Genomic DNA, 16,171 nt, shown 5'->3' with positions numbered 1-16,171 from the left:
TAAAAAGAAAATTTATCGGAAATTTTCTATAAAAAGAAAATTTATAGAAAATTTTCTATAAAAAGAAAATGTACCGAAAATTTTCTATAAAATGAAAATGTATCGAAAATTTTCTCTAAAAAGAAAATGTATTGAAAATTTTCTATAAAAAGAAAATTTATCGAAAATTTTTTATATAAAGAAAATTTATTGAAAATTTTCAATAAAAAGAAAATTTATGAAAATTTTTCTATAAAAAGAAAATTTATTGAAATTTTTCTATAAAAAAAAGGAAAATTTATGGAAATTGTTCTATAAAAGAAAATTTATTGAAATTTATCAATAAGAAGATTTCAATAAAAGATTTTCAATAAAATTTTATCAAAAATTTTTTACAAAAAGAAAATTTTATTAAAAATATTCTATAAAAAGATACATTTTTAAAAAATTTTCTATAAAAAGTAAATGTTATCAAAAATTTTCGAAAAATTTTTAAAGAAAAATTTTTAATAAATTTTCTTTTTATAGAAAATTTTCAGTAAATTTTCATTTTATAGAAAATTTTCAGTAAATTTTCATTTTATAGAAAATTACGAAACTCACAATCGGTAACAACATACAACATCTTATGAATTTAATTCAAAATTAAGTCTTTCTTATATATAAAACTATTTTAATATTACTTAAATACATATTTATTACAAAAATATTTTATAAACATTAAATTTTGTTAATAAAATTTTATGTTTTTTATGGAAATCAGTTTTAAAACAATACTTTTCTATAGCATGAAACTAATAAATGTAAATATTTCATTAACAAAAATCACAATTATACACGATATTATAATAAAACAAAACCAAAAAATCTTGTTGAAATAATTATAAAAAAATAAAATTTTATATTAAAAGCTTTTAAATGTATGGTTTTTAAAAACATACTTTTATAACAAATAGCATAAAATAATTAAAACAATTTAGCACAGAGAAAAATATGCAAACAACACTTACCTTCAGGCCATTGTACACAAACTGTTGTTGTGAAATGTATAACAAGTTGAGTTGATTTGAATTTTGAATTCATGAATGATGAGTTTACAATAAAAATTAGGCGTTGACAGGCATCGATATCAGGCGTATATATTAAAGCACGATAGTAGTAGATCATAAAAAAATAAAGGAAAAAATATATATTTTTTGTTAGAATTATGTAATAGCAATAATTATTAAAGTTAAATTATAAATATTTTTTGGACACATATGTATACAAATGTGTGGAACTAAGGCCAGTTGTCGAAACAGCTTAAAACGGATTTTGAATACATACATAACACGCTTTAAACTGCTTCCCAATAAAGTCTTAGTGTTAGATATTTTAAAATTATTATTTTTTTGTTGTTTGATTTTGTTTTATAAGGTTTAATATTATGTTTTTTGTAAATTGACAATCATGCTGTGTTTAACATTATATCATGCGATTTCAAGTTACACAAGACATTTTAGAATAATTTTATTTGATTAATTTGTTTTTTTTTAAAATTGTTGTTTAAATTTTTTAAGATACTAAGTATTTCTCAAAAAGTAGACATTGATGTAGGCTATAGAAAAAAAAAAAAAAAACAAAATTGCCCCAAATAGTCCGAAATTTCGAACGAAATTATATTTTGGTCTCAATCTTAACAATTTCACACAAAATTCGTGATATAGAAACTGTTTCCCAGAACTGCTCCAGAAAATTTTCTATTAAAAAAAAGTTTCAGGAACAATCTGTATAAAAAGAAAGTTTCTATAAAAAGTAAATTTATCGACAATTTTTTATGATAAAGAGAATGTATCCAAAACTTTTTATTAAAAAGAAAATTTATCGAATTTTTTTTTTTATTTAAAAGAAAATTTTCTATAAGAAAATTTATCGAAATTTTTCTATAATAAGAAAATTTATCGAAATTTTTCTATAATAAGAAAATTTATCGAAATTTTTCTATAAAAAGAAAATTTATCGAAATTTTTCTATAATAAGAAAATTTATCGAAATTTTCTATAATAAGAAAATTTATCGAAATTTTTCTATAATAAGAAAATTTATCGAAATTTTTCTATAATAAGAAAATTTATCGAAATTTTTCTATAATAAGAAAATTTATCGAAATTTTTCTATAATAAGAAAATTTATCGAAAATTTTCTATAATAAGAAAATTTATCGAAAATTTTCTATAATAAGAAAATTTATCGAAAATTTTCTATAATAAGAAAATTTATCGAAAATTTTCTATAATAAGAAAATTTATCGAAAATTTTCTATAATAAGAAAATTTATCGAAAATTTTCTATAATAAGAAAATTTATCGACAATTTTCTATAATAAGAAAATTTATCGACAGTTTTCTATAATAAGAAAATTTATCGACAATTTTCTATAATAAGAAAATTTATCGAAAATTTTCTATAATAAGAAAATTTATCGAAAATTTTCTATAATAAGAAAATTTATCGAAAATTTTCTATATTAAGAAAATTTATCGAAAATTTTCTATAATAAGAAAATTTATCGAAAATTTTCTATAATAAGAAAATTTATCGAAAATTTTCTATAATAAGAAAATTTATCGAAAATTTTCTATAATAAGAAAATTTATTGAAAATTTTCTATAATAAGAAAATTTATTGAAAATTTTCTATAAGAAGAAAATTTATTGAAAATTTTCTATAAGAAGAAAATTTATTGAAAATTTTCTATAAGAAGAAAATTTATTGAAAATTTTCTATAAAAAGAAAATCTATTGAAAATTTTCTATAAAAAGAAAATGTATTGAAAATTTTCTATAAAAAGAAAATCTATTGAAAATTTTCTATAAAAAAGAAATCTATTGAAAATTTTCTATATAAAGAAAATTTATCGAAAATTTTCTATAAAAAGAAAATTTATCGAAAAAAAATATATAAAAAGAAAATTTATTGAAAAAAAAATATATAAAAAGAAAATTTATTGAAAAAAAATATATAAAAAGAAAATTTATTGAAAAAAAATATATAAAAAGAAAATTTATTGAAAATTTTCTATAAAAAGAAAATTTATTGAAAATTTTCTATAAAAAGAAAATTTATTGAAAATTTTCTATAAAAAGAAAATTTATTGAAAATTTTCTATAAAAAGAAAATTTATTGAAAATTTTCTATAAAAAGAAAATTTATTGAAAATTTCTATAAAAAGAAAATTTATTGAAAATTTTCTATAAAAAGAAAATTTATTGAAAATTTTCTATAAAAAGAAAATTTATTGAAAATTTTCTATAAAAAGAAAATTTCCCTTCATCCTGTAGAAGTTTATCAGCCCGGTTTGCGTTAAGACCACTACATAATAATCATAAACAAGGTATTATAACCACCGTAATAATGGAGAATATTTAAATCAGATTAAAGCGATGACACAATAAGTAATATACTACAACTACATAATACGATATCATAACTTTATAATCAGTAGTGGGTAATTTTGCAAATCCTTCGAAAGAAGTAAAAAGTAATTTTGATGTCCAGTTTCACTATGCTAAATAACACATAAGAAATTTGTTTCGTAAACAATTATAAAACTAAAATTACCTATGTATGTGTGTTGCCCATTACTGCACTTTGTCTTCTCCTTAATCTCCTATTGAACTTTAGTCATTTATACACATTTCTCCTATAAAAATATTTACTTTATCGTCTAAAGTTGAATAACTTACACCGAATGTTTATTTAGTAAGAAAAGTATTGATGATTCCTCCATAAAAATTAAGTAAATAAGAATATTTATAGAATAAGAATATAAATGGCAATATTTTTTTTTTGCAATAAAAATCGATTGGCTCTACTTGACTGGAAAACAAAAATAAAGTATTTAACCAGGGATATATAAACATAAACAGTACACATGTGTGGCCTCTAAATGCAATAATTTTTACTAAAATGTGAATTTATTACTTAAAATTATTGTTCTTTTTTATACGACAGCACTTTTCTAAAGTTATAGGTAAAAGAAGAAGATGAAGAAGAACAACAAAAAAGTACTTAACTTAAAACTTAAACTGAATAAACTACTGTCATTTATCTCTGAAATGAAGCTAAATACAAAGTAGAGAATGTAAAGTAAAAACAACTGTTGGGGTATTAAATACACAAAAAAAGGTGCACATCCTGCATTAGACATTAAAAAAAAGATGTAAAAGACACATAGATTTTATTTAGTTAAACAGTAGATACTTGATAAAAGGTACACTTTTTATAACATATCATTTTTTCCTTTTTTACTTAACTATAGCTTTAGAAATGGTAATAGTTTTTCTTTACTTAAACTATTTAGTTTTGTTTTATTTAATTCTTATTATCGAGAGTCTACTGTACTTCCTTATATATTTAAATCTGTATGCTCTTACCGCTTTTAAAGTGTAGGTGGGTATCTATGTAGTCACTACCATTATTGCACATAAACTTAGACATGTGTGTTCAAGTACTTTTAAGAGATTTGAAAAAAGAAGTAGTATTTATTTAAGAGGCTTTTCAATATATGTACCTAACTCAAGTAAATATATGTATGTAGATTAGAGTGCTCCAAAAAAAACGAAGTTGCGAATTTTGCCCGTCCCCCCCTCTAGAATTGTTCTATGGGTTGTAAAACTATGTCATACAAAAAATTAGGCTGATAGGATAACGTTAACAGGTGCCGCAACGGCACTAAAGTTTCCAAGTGCATTTACAAGGGGAAAAAATCGATTTTTTCAGTTTTTGCTAAAATTTTGCCACTTAATAATAAACTTTACAATGTATTGTGATGGAATCGCAATGTACACATAATAAGCTTTTCGGAAAGATATAAAACACAAAAATTGGTTGAAAATTTTTAAAGTTATTGCAAATTCCCCAGGCCATTAACGTGTCTCACAGCACATGAATTCGAAATGTGACAAAAAAATTAAAATTTTTTAGGACATATTGTAAAAAAAACCATTTTGTTACTTAAAATATACTAAAAATTACTTGAATACTAGCTTTTGTCCTTATACGATAACGCAAACTTGTTCTCAGCTATGGTCAAAAAAGTTTGATTTTTTCAACGGCCGTTTCAAATCTCCAATTTCAGTTTTTTTGAAACTTTGTTAAACAAATTTTAAAATTTTTAGAAGATCTCATAGGAATTTATGGACAATAGATAAGGGAATAAAACGGTAAAAAATTAGATCAATAATTCTTACAGTTTAGCTGTACCTGCGATTTGAACTCGGCGGATTTCGGGAAAATCGCATTTTTTTGTAATATATTAGAGAATACGTATTAATTTTTTACTGTTGTACATTTTAAACAAAGTATTTTCAGAGTATTATAGACCAGATAATATAAAATATATATTCCAAGTTTTATTTAATTCGGACATTCTTAACCCATAAAATGTGGAGTTCAAAGGTCAAATTTTGCTATATTTGGGAATTCTCAGTGTACCATATCGAAATATTATGTATTTGTCGGTCATATTTAATAAAGATGACTTGAATTTTTAGTATAAAGTCTTATGTTTAAAATAGCAGCGAAAAAAAGTAAAATTAACCCTTTAAAACACATGGGAAAAATTTAACCCCGAAGATCAAAAAATCGTAAAAACACTATCCATTTGAATAATGCTCTATATAATTAGAGGAATAACATAAATAAAACAAAAAAATATATATTAGGTATAAAAACTTATGAATTAACCCTTTTTGAACCTATAAAGTTTGTATTTTTAGACATATTATGTCGAAAATGGTCCGAAAAAATGGACTACATAAATTATCAGTTTTAAAAACAAAATTTTTCTTTTAAAAATGTACACCTATAGTTTACTCCATAGTCGAAAAGGGTTAAAGTATAATTTTTATACTTAATATATACGTTTTTGTTATATTTCTGCTATTTCTCTAATTATAAAGAGCTTTATTCAAATGGATAGTGCTTTTTCAAATTTTTGAACTTTGGTGTTAAATTGTTCCCAAGTGCCTTAAAGTGTTAATGTACCTTTTTTTCACTCTATTTTAAATATCGGACTTTATACGATAAATTCCAGTAATTTTGGTAAATATGGCCAACAAATAAATAATATTTTAATATGGTGCACTGAGAATTCCCAAATATAGCAAAATTTAACCTTTGAACTCCACATTTTATGGGTTAAGAATGTCCGATTTGAATAAAACTTGGAATATATATTTTATATTATCTGGTCTATAATACTCTGAAAATACTTTGTTTAAAATGTACAACAGTAAAAAATTAATACGTATTCTCTAATATATTACAAAAAAATGCGATTTTCCCGAAATCCGCCGAGTTCAAATCGCAGGTACAGCTAAACTGTAAGAATTATTGATCTAATTTTTTACCGTTTTATTCCCTTATCTATTGTCCATAAATTCCTATGAGATCTTCTAAAAATTTTAAAATTTGTTTAACAAAGTTTCAAAAAAACTGAAATTGGAGATTTGAAACGGCCGTTGAAAAAATTAAACTTTTTTGACCATAGCTGAGAACAAGTTTGCGTTATCGTATAAGGACAAAAGCTAGTATTCAAGTAATTTTTAGTATATTTTAAGTAACAAAATGGTTTTTTTACAATATGTCCTAAAAAATTTTAATTTTTTTGTCACATTTCGAATTCATGTGCTGTGAGACACGTTAATGGCCTGGGGAATTTGCAATAACTTTAAAAATTTTCAACCAATTTTTGTGTTTTATATCTTTCTGAAATGCTTATTCTGTGCACATTACGATTCCTTTACAATAAAGTGCAAAGTTTATTATTAAGTTGCAAAATTTGAGCAAAAACTGAAAAAAATCGATTTTTTCCCCTTGTAAATGCACTTGGAAACTTCTGAGCCGTTGCGGCACCTGTTAACGTTATCCTATCAGCCTAATTTTTTGCATGACATAGTTTTACAACCCATAGAACAATTCCAGAGGGGGGGACGGCCTGTCGGATAAATTTTTTTTTCCTTCATACAAGCTTGGAGCACTCTAATGTAGATTTCTAATGCTGCAGTAGTTAGTTTACTACTATGTGGCATATATATTGAAGATAAAAATGTTAATGTACGACGAGTGCAATTCTCCTGTTATTCTTTCCAAGTATCAAGGTCAGAAACACAGTGCTTATATGAAATGAATTTTAAAAAGATCGTAGAAACGTTTGTGTTATTCCTTAAGGTAACAATGAGGAGGAAAGGTTTTAAAATGTGGTTTAAATGAAAGTGAGTAGTAAACAAAAAGCTCTAAAGAAGAGCTAAAATTTCATTGTACGCCTGGAGTAACTATACTGAAATGATTCTGAATTTAAATATTTTAAATATATCGAATTTGCTGTAGTGATCGCAGCTAGACATTACCATAAGCCATAACCGATTAATATTCCTATTAAAGTTTTGACATCAGACGCCTCAGTTCCTTTAGAGGCGGAACGGCACTCACACACAGAGGTTCTTTACTAAGACACTTTAGAATGTTTCACTTGATAGTTTTGATGTATCTTTGTGTGTGTTTTTTTTTTTAAATCGGAATAGGGAACTGTAAACTTCCGAATAACTGAATTTTAGAACTTGGTCCTATGTGGGTCTAAAGTCAATTATGGAAGGATTTTCACGACTTACATAAGTTTATTTTAAATCATAACACAAGCATCCAGGCAATAACGGAATGTGTAAATTGGATTAGAATAAATATGACGCCCACAACCCTTAATATATTTACCAACAACCAGAAGGCAATTAGGGCGATATCAGGAGATAGAATTAAATCTAAGACCTTATTGGATTGTAAGAAAGCTTTAACTGAATAATCTCCCAGAGTTAAGGTTTACATCATATGGGTACCAGGCCACTCGGGAGTAGTCGGCAATGAAAGGGCGAATGTAATAGCTTTAAAGGGAAGGGATATCGAGGTTGTTAACCTGACAAACGCAAAACCATTCGACGCAACAAAAGCTGAATTAAAAATATGGGTGAGTGAATCCCATAATTCTTCTTGGAATAATGAAACGGTGGGTAGAACCACAAAGATCCTATAGGGTGACCCTGATGAGAACAAGACGAGAAATCTCCTTAAAATGAGCAAGTCTGAAGTTAGTATGATGAGTATTCACACAGGACGGCCAATTTTGTCTAGATGTGCTCGTAATCTATACAAAATTGGCCGTGCGGATTCAGATGAATGTAGAGCATGTGGAGAGGACAGTGAAACTCTCCGATTTTCGCCATATTAGAAACATTATTCAAAATGGTCCTATGTGGGAACGATGCCAATTGTGGAACGATTTATTAGTATCTATATTTATTATGAAATATATTGCGATATAAAGTTTTATATAGCGAAATGTTTAAGATATTATTGGAGGCCTTATTGTTCGATACCACTTCGAATTTCACAGAATGATTAAAACTAACTTCTTATCACAATAATGATATTAATACGAAATGTATAAGCATCAGTGCGCCATTGACTGAGCGTTACTTTTTTGAAAATCAGAAATTCTCTATCTTATCAGGTTTTCCAGATATTTTAACTTAAAAGTTGAAAAAACTCAGATTTTGCCATATTGAAGACTTTATTCAAAATTTGGAGGTCCAGAGACTTGAGTAAACTGTTTTAATGGTTTAAATTAAGTTATATTTCAAATATGACCTCAGATTTTCTCCAACACGTCAGATTTTTGAGATATATTTACATAAAATTTTATGAAAATCTGTCATATTCAAGAAATTCATTAAAAAGTTATATCATCTGAAAGTCCTATATATTGGCCTTAACTCTTCTTACTTCTTTGAGATATTTTAAACTAACGTTTAAATAAAACTTTTTTTCCGCGTCAGACAGACAATTGGACTTTGTTCAATCGAAAGTAATTCGATCCAATCGGTACAGGGTAAGACCTTAATTATTAAAGTTAAAACAAATTATAGATTTTAATTACAAATTATACTTTTTAAAACTCGATTTACTAAACTATAATGCTGTTGTAGTGAAAGAGAGAAGAGTCTCTGTTGGGAATCGAACCTGTAACCTCCAGACAGAGAGACTATCGGGTCAACTTGCATATAATACAAAATATATCGTTTTACTTTTAAATTAAGATTTAAAAAGAAATTCAAAAGTTATCATCTTCCAACAAAAGTACAAGGATTTACTTTTAACTTAAATTAAGACAATTTTATTTTTAACCTAAATTTTCTTTTAAATTAACTTTTTCTCAAGAATTCTCTACAATATGTTTGTTGTTAATTAAAGATTTTGTATTCTTTTTTTGTTTTACTTACAACATGCAAAATAACATGCCTGTAATATTCTTAATTTATATTTACAATAAATACACACACACACACAATCAAACAAAATATATGTATAAAAAAACAACACATTCCTTTTTTAATGAAAAAAAAAATCTTTTGTTTAAATTTATAGTTTTTTTTACATTTCATATTGTTTTTTTGACTTGCAAAGACAATAACAAAAATGCAATTAATAATAAGGGGAGGAGTAGGAGGAAACAACGACAACAAAAGATCAATAGGAAGTTAAAACAAGGAAGAGAGTATTAAAATTCAAACAAACGAATACAATTGTGGGAGTAAGTGTGTGTGTAATAGTAAATAGTAATAAGTAGCAGTAAAAGAGTAGCAGCATTCAAGGGATATTTAACATTTAATAAAGTATACTATTTGTGTTGTTTTTTTTTTAGTAGTAAAAATAGTAAAATTATTGAGTTGTGGTAGTTTGTAGTAAGTAAGTAGTAAATACTTTTTTTTTTCGTTTGGTTAACACCAAGAAGAAATTGTTAAAATAGTTTCAACAAAACTAAAACATGCATAGAGTTTTATGCATTTAATATTATTATATTCTTAATATAGAATATTAGTTGTTGCTACTTTTTATTTGGCAAACACTTAAGAAAAATAACATAAAATAGTTAACAGAAAATGTTGGTTAAAGAGTAGTATATTATAACTATATAGTTTACTAGGTTTTTTAGTAATATTTTGTTATAAATATTTTATTGTTTTAATGTAAAAGCTCACCTAGAGCTGGAGCCGGTATGGCACCATCTTTTGTCAGTACAACTAATCATTTATTTGCATTGATCAAGTTTATTTTGGTTTGTTTTGGTACATGTTTGAAGTGGATAGTTTTTTTTTTTCATATAACGGGTTATAAAATTGGTGTATTTGGTAAAAATGGAAAAAAAGAAAGAAAAATAAATTTATTTTATTAAGTAACTTTTAAATTTACTATTTTTTATGTAAATTTTGTTAATTTAATTTATTAGCATAGAGTTAATGCAGTTTGTTATCATAAACATTTATTAGCTTATGACTTAATTTCTAAAATATTTAAAGTTTTTGAAAAATTTAAAGGGGAGGGGAACAGTTTTTTTCATTAGTAGAAAAATTAAACTTAAAAGTTATTGTTGTAAGTAAAATTTAACATTTAAACTTTCTGTTTTAGATAAGTGTTCGAGTACATGTGGACGTGATGTAATCAGTTTTTCAAAAACTCTCTAAAAATAATTATCTAAAAATATACATCTGTCTATATCCTATAAAAATTGCCTTCATAGTACTGGTTAGAATGGAGACAATAGTGGGCTTGATATTTACATATGAGTCTCACCTAAGCGTTTCTTGAACTCAAAGTGTATAGCTCACTGAGGCATAATCGTAGTGATCATACAATTATCTCTCCGACCAGTTGGACATAATGCCCGAAATACCTCTACAAGAATTTGAATGATCAGCTTATCAAATCTTAACTCAATGAGTCATGTTCACAGCACGAGAATTATATACCGATAGGATATGTCAACCTTGCATTAAGATTTCCATCTGCACTGACAGTTTAAAAACATCTATATATTTTTTTTCTGATTTCTACTTAGATGTAGGTCTAGTTTCTGTTCATGTTACTGTCCAGATATAGGACCATTTATTAGACATATTATACATATGTATATGGGGCCGAATGCTGATCATAAAATAAATGGTCTTATTTTTGTTCAGATATAGTGCTAGTTACTGTCTCCATTGCTTGCTAGATATAGGACTAGATACTGGTCATACTTCTATCTAGATAAAGGGCAGGTACTGGACATATTTCAGACTCGATATATTAAAAGTTTCTAGTCAAAAAAGTCCATATTTCTGCCCAGATATACATAGATCCAGTTACTAGTCATACCTCTATCCAGATATAGACCGGTCTAGATATAAGGTCAGTTTCTAGTCTATATAGAACACGTTAATAGTCCTATCTTTATCTAGATATAGACCGGCCTAGATATAAGGTCAGTTTCTAATCATATAAGGCTTTTACACATACGTTGTCTAAATGTTAACAAACGTGGTAAGTTCACTATTGCAAACAATCCGTTGCCAATAGTGAGCTTACCACGTTTGTTAACATTTAGACAACGTATGTGTAAAAAATTTAGATTTCGACAACGAATTGTTGCAATGTTGACAACGTTGCGACATAGTGTTGTCGTACGTATGTATATACTTTGACAACGGTTGTTATTGAAAAATTACAAACTCTTTGGTGCCAATTTGGTACCAAGCGTGTATATTTCTTTTTCCCTCTGTGTACTTCTGCGTAGATATAGAAGCAGTTACTAGTCGTACCTCTATCTAGATATAGACCCAATCACAGATCACAAATATAGTATCAGATATGTTAGATATATGATAAAATTTCTGTCAAGATAAAGGGTCAGTTACTATCCATATTGCTGTCTAGATATAAGGACAGTTACTGACCATATTACTTTCTAGACCATAGGACAAGTTACTATCCAAATACCAAGTTACTGTTGATTATATTTCGGTCTAGATATAGGGACAGTTACTGACTATATATATAGCGTTAGATAAGTTAGATACAATATGATATTTCTACCTATATGTAGGGTCAGCTAGCAACTTATTGTCCACATTGCTATAGGACCATATAGGACCAGTTACTTGCTACCATACTCCTGTCTAGATATAGGGACTTGATATATTACCAAATACTAGACACATACTTAGGGCCTTATTTCTGTCCAGATAAAGAATCAGTTACTTTAGTCTGTCTGAGTATGAATATCCACAGATATAGGACCAAATAGGTTAGATATATGATCCAATTTCTATCTAGATAAAGGGTCAGTTACTATACATCTCGCTGTCTAGATATGGGGCAAGTTACTGACCAAATGTCTGACTAGATAAGGGGCAAGTTACTGACCAAATGTTTGACTAGATAAAGGGCCATTTACTATCCAAATATATGTCTACATTTAGGACTAGTTTTTGGTCATATTTCTGTCCAAGTAGCAACCAAAAACTTGACCTCTAATTCTCTCTCAATATTTGATAACAGCATCGAGTTTCAGCCCAAATTTTATATCATCAATGAGGCCACATGAAAACATGAATAGTTCGGCATGAATGTAGTAACGCTCTCAACTACAACTCATTGCTCAAGCTCAGACATCACTTTCTTTCAGAATATGAGGCCATGTCGATGAAGGCTCAGTAAGCATAGTATTCCTGGAAGGATTTATTGGGCTATACTTATGAACATATTCTTCTAATATCTACAACATTGAACTTATCTATCTAATTATCAAAATCTAGACTTACATACTTGAATGGTCTCTGTACGGTTCAAAAGTTTATAATTGCTTCACAGTCTAAAATATCTTAAAACAGATTTTATAATCACCTTACATATTGCGGTTCAAAACCTTTAAAAATACTATATATTTTCCAATTACTCTTCCCACTATCGCTCCATTCTGTTTTAAACTTTTATTAAATCAATTTCATAATACCTTAACTTTAATTCTGTTGAAAATAATCCTACTATATTACTTTGTTCTTATAAACTCCCTAAAATATGCTACAAAAATTTTTGTTTAATTTATTAACATGCAACGTATTAAATTTATCTCAATTTCTAGCAATTTATTAAAAAAGTTAATAATCCCTGCATAAATAATCAAATTTTACAAATCGTTTATTACATGTTACAAATATAAATTTATAAAATGAAAAACATAATTTACACTTTTCATGTTTCTTTTCATGGGAATAAAAAGAAACAACCTTTAACGCTGAATAAAATTATTTCGTTGAGTTTCATTTAATAATATTATATTTCAATAAAAACTTTCCCAAAAAAAAAAAACTTTTATACATTTATTTGTATGTAAAATATAATGAAATTACTGACAGATAAAAAACGAAAAACGCAACCAACAAAAAATCTATATAATCAAATTGTAATCATCAAAAATTCATCATTAAAATCAATCAGTAATAAAAATTCTTGCAGGCAGATTAGTGGGAGTAAAATACAAGTTAAAAATAATAAATATTCAATTACAGATTTCAATTGGTTTGGGGATTTGATGTAACTAAAAGATCAAATTTTGTATAAATTTATAATTAATAATGAACCAAAAAAACGTGGCATTAGATTTTCATAATTAAGCAAAAAAAAAAAAGAGGATAATTTTGTTAAAAATTAAATAGTGAAAAAGAAATGAAAAATTTCACCAACAAACACTCACTAATGACCTAACGACCTTATGGAGTGTGCTTTAAGCATTATCAATTTTTTATTGTATTGAAGTTTTTTATTTAACGGTGGTAAAAACTTGATACTACATAACTAACATATTTTCTAACCTAAAATAATAATAGTAATTATATATAGAAATTTATGAATCATGAAGATTAATACTTCATGTTCAAATAAAAAAAAAAAGTTAGTTATGTATGATCAACCTTTCACCTTAGGTTATTTGTTTAATATTTAGTTGATTACAGAAAATTTTTTTGTAATTTAATTTTTGTGGTTTAAACTTCTATTTTATTTTTACAATTTTCTATTGTTCACATTTTACTTACCATTTGGAACGGTGGTCACTTTTTTGGTTTGTACACGTGCCGTTGCATTATTAACCTTTATAGAATATAGAAAAATATATAATGAATAAAATTTTATCAAAAAACATATTTTATATTAAAATAAAATTTGTCAATATTTTAAAACATTTGCTGCTCTTTTATTAATATATATAAAATGTATGAAAATCTCATTAGGAAACATATTGTGTGAAGCTTTGACATGTTTTGTTTAATTTGATTTTAAGGGTTTGAGTTAGTGTGTGTGTGAGTGTTTTTCGGCCAACTCATAATTATGTTTGGTAGTTTTATCTGCAAAATGTTTATTTTTATTTAAAAAAGTTTATAATTAAAAATTAAATTACATTAACTATATTAGAGGGGAAAGGTATATTTAGATACACATACTTATATGAGTACTGAACTGCTGCAGCTGATAAAATAATTAAAATTTAAATTAGATAATAAGTTTTCGGTTTACGGCATTATGTATTTAAATAATATTTCAATGTTAAAGGTACGCAGAGTTAATGGAATTGCAGTAAAGAGGGATCAAGTGAGGTTCATAGGCTTTTTAATGATACTTAATTATATACTGCTGCACTTAGCGAAATAAAATAATTATGAACTAGAACTGAACTGAACTAGATCTGAACTAGAACTGAACTAGAACTGAACTAGAACTGAACTAGAATTGAACTAGAACTGAACTAGAACTGAACTAGAACTGAACTAGAGCTGAACTAGAACTGAACTAGATCTGAAGTAGAACTGAACAAGAACTGAACTAGAACTGAACTAGAACTGAACTAGAACTAGAACAGAACTGAACTAGAACTGAACTAGAACTGAACTAGAACTGAACTAGAACTGAACTAGAACTGAACTAGAACTGAACTAGAACTGAACTAGAACTGAACTAGAACTGAACTAGAACTAGAACTAGAACTGAACTAGAACTGAACTAGAACTGAACTAGAACTGAACTAGAACTGAACTAGAACTGAACTAGAACTGAACTAGAACTGAACTAGAACTGAACTAGAACTGAACTAGAACTGAACTAGAACTGAACTAGAACTGAACTAGAACTGAACTAGAACTGAACTAGAACTGAACTAGAACTGAACTAGAACTGAACTAGAACTGAACTAGAACTGAACTAGAACTGAACTAGAACTGAACTAGAACTGAACTAGAACTGAACTAGAACTGACCTAGAACTGAACTAGAACTGAACTAGAACTGAACTAGAACTGAACTAGAACTGAACTAGAACTGAACTAGAACTGAACTAGAACTGAACTAGAACTGAACTAGAACTGAACTAGAACTGAACTAGAACTGAAACTGAACTAGAACTGAACTAGAACTGAACTAGAACTGAACTAGAACTGAACTAGAACTGAACTAGAACTGAACTAGAACTGAACTAGAACTGAACTAGAACTGAACTAGAACTGAACTAGAACTGAACTAGAACTGAACTAAAACTGAACTAGAACTGAAAACTAGAACTGAACTAGAACTGAACTAGAGAATTGGAACTAGAACTGAACTAGAACTGAACTAGAACTGAACTAGAACTGAACTAGGAACTAACTAGAACTGACGAGACTGAACTAGAACTGAACTGAACTGAACTAGAACTGAACTAGAACTGAACTATGAACTGAACTGAACTAGAACTGAACTAGAACTGAACTAGAACTGAGCTAGAACTGAACTAGAACTGAACTAGAACTGAACTAGAACTGAACTAGAACTGAACTAGAACTGAACTAGAACTGAACTAGAACTGAAAAACTAGAACTGAACTAGAACTGAACTAGAACTGAACTAGAACTGAACTAGAACTGAACTAGAACTGAACTAGAACTGAACTAGAACTGAACTAGAACTGAACTAGAAACTGAACTAGAACTGAACTAGAACTGAACTAGAACTGAACTAGAACTGAACTAATGAACTAGAACTGAACTAGAACTGAAACTAGAACTGAACTAGAACTGAACTAGAACTGAACTAGAACTGAACTAGAACTGAACTAGATCTGAACTATTTAACAATTAATTCTAGGGGTTTAATTTCAAGATTACAAAGTTGGCTCTGAATAGTTAATTGCCTTTTCTAATAAATGCCCAAATGTAGCTTTTAAGATTAACTTTTTATTGGGTTTTAGGCTGTATTCTAATATTTATAGCAAAAAAATCTAAAATAGTTATAAGCAGCCATTAAATATTTGTTGT

General features: G+C 26.9%; 1 long non-coding RNA gene across 2 annotated transcripts in view; it reads right to left on the bottom strand.

Moving 5' to 3' along the window:
- Positions 1–885: 885 nt before the first annotated feature.
- Positions 886–16,171, bottom strand: part of LOC119607105 — a 32,292-nt gene continuing 17,006 nt past the window's right edge. The window contains exons 2-4 of one of the 2 annotated variants that reach the window (XR_005231709.1): positions 13,926–13,980; positions 10,053–10,094; positions 956–1,010 (exon numbers count right to left, since the gene is read on the bottom strand). This is a non-coding gene — a long non-coding RNA (uncharacterized LOC119607105). Of the gene's footprint in view, positions 1,011–10,052; positions 10,095–13,925; positions 13,981–16,171 lie in introns of both variants that reach the window. The other variant, XR_005231708.1, reaches the window with a different exon arrangement.

Source organism: Lucilia sericata, unplaced genomic scaffold (assembly GCF_015586225.1).
Source record: "Lucilia sericata isolate MDLA Ls3-8-SP2 unplaced genomic scaffold, ASM1558622v1 Contig000657F_arrow, whole genome shotgun sequence".
Classification (NCBI taxonomy): domain Eukaryota; kingdom Metazoa; phylum Arthropoda; class Insecta; order Diptera; family Calliphoridae; genus Lucilia; species Lucilia sericata.
The sequence above is the reverse complement of the archived record's forward strand: the minus strand, read 5'-3'. Positions and strand labels throughout refer to the sequence as shown.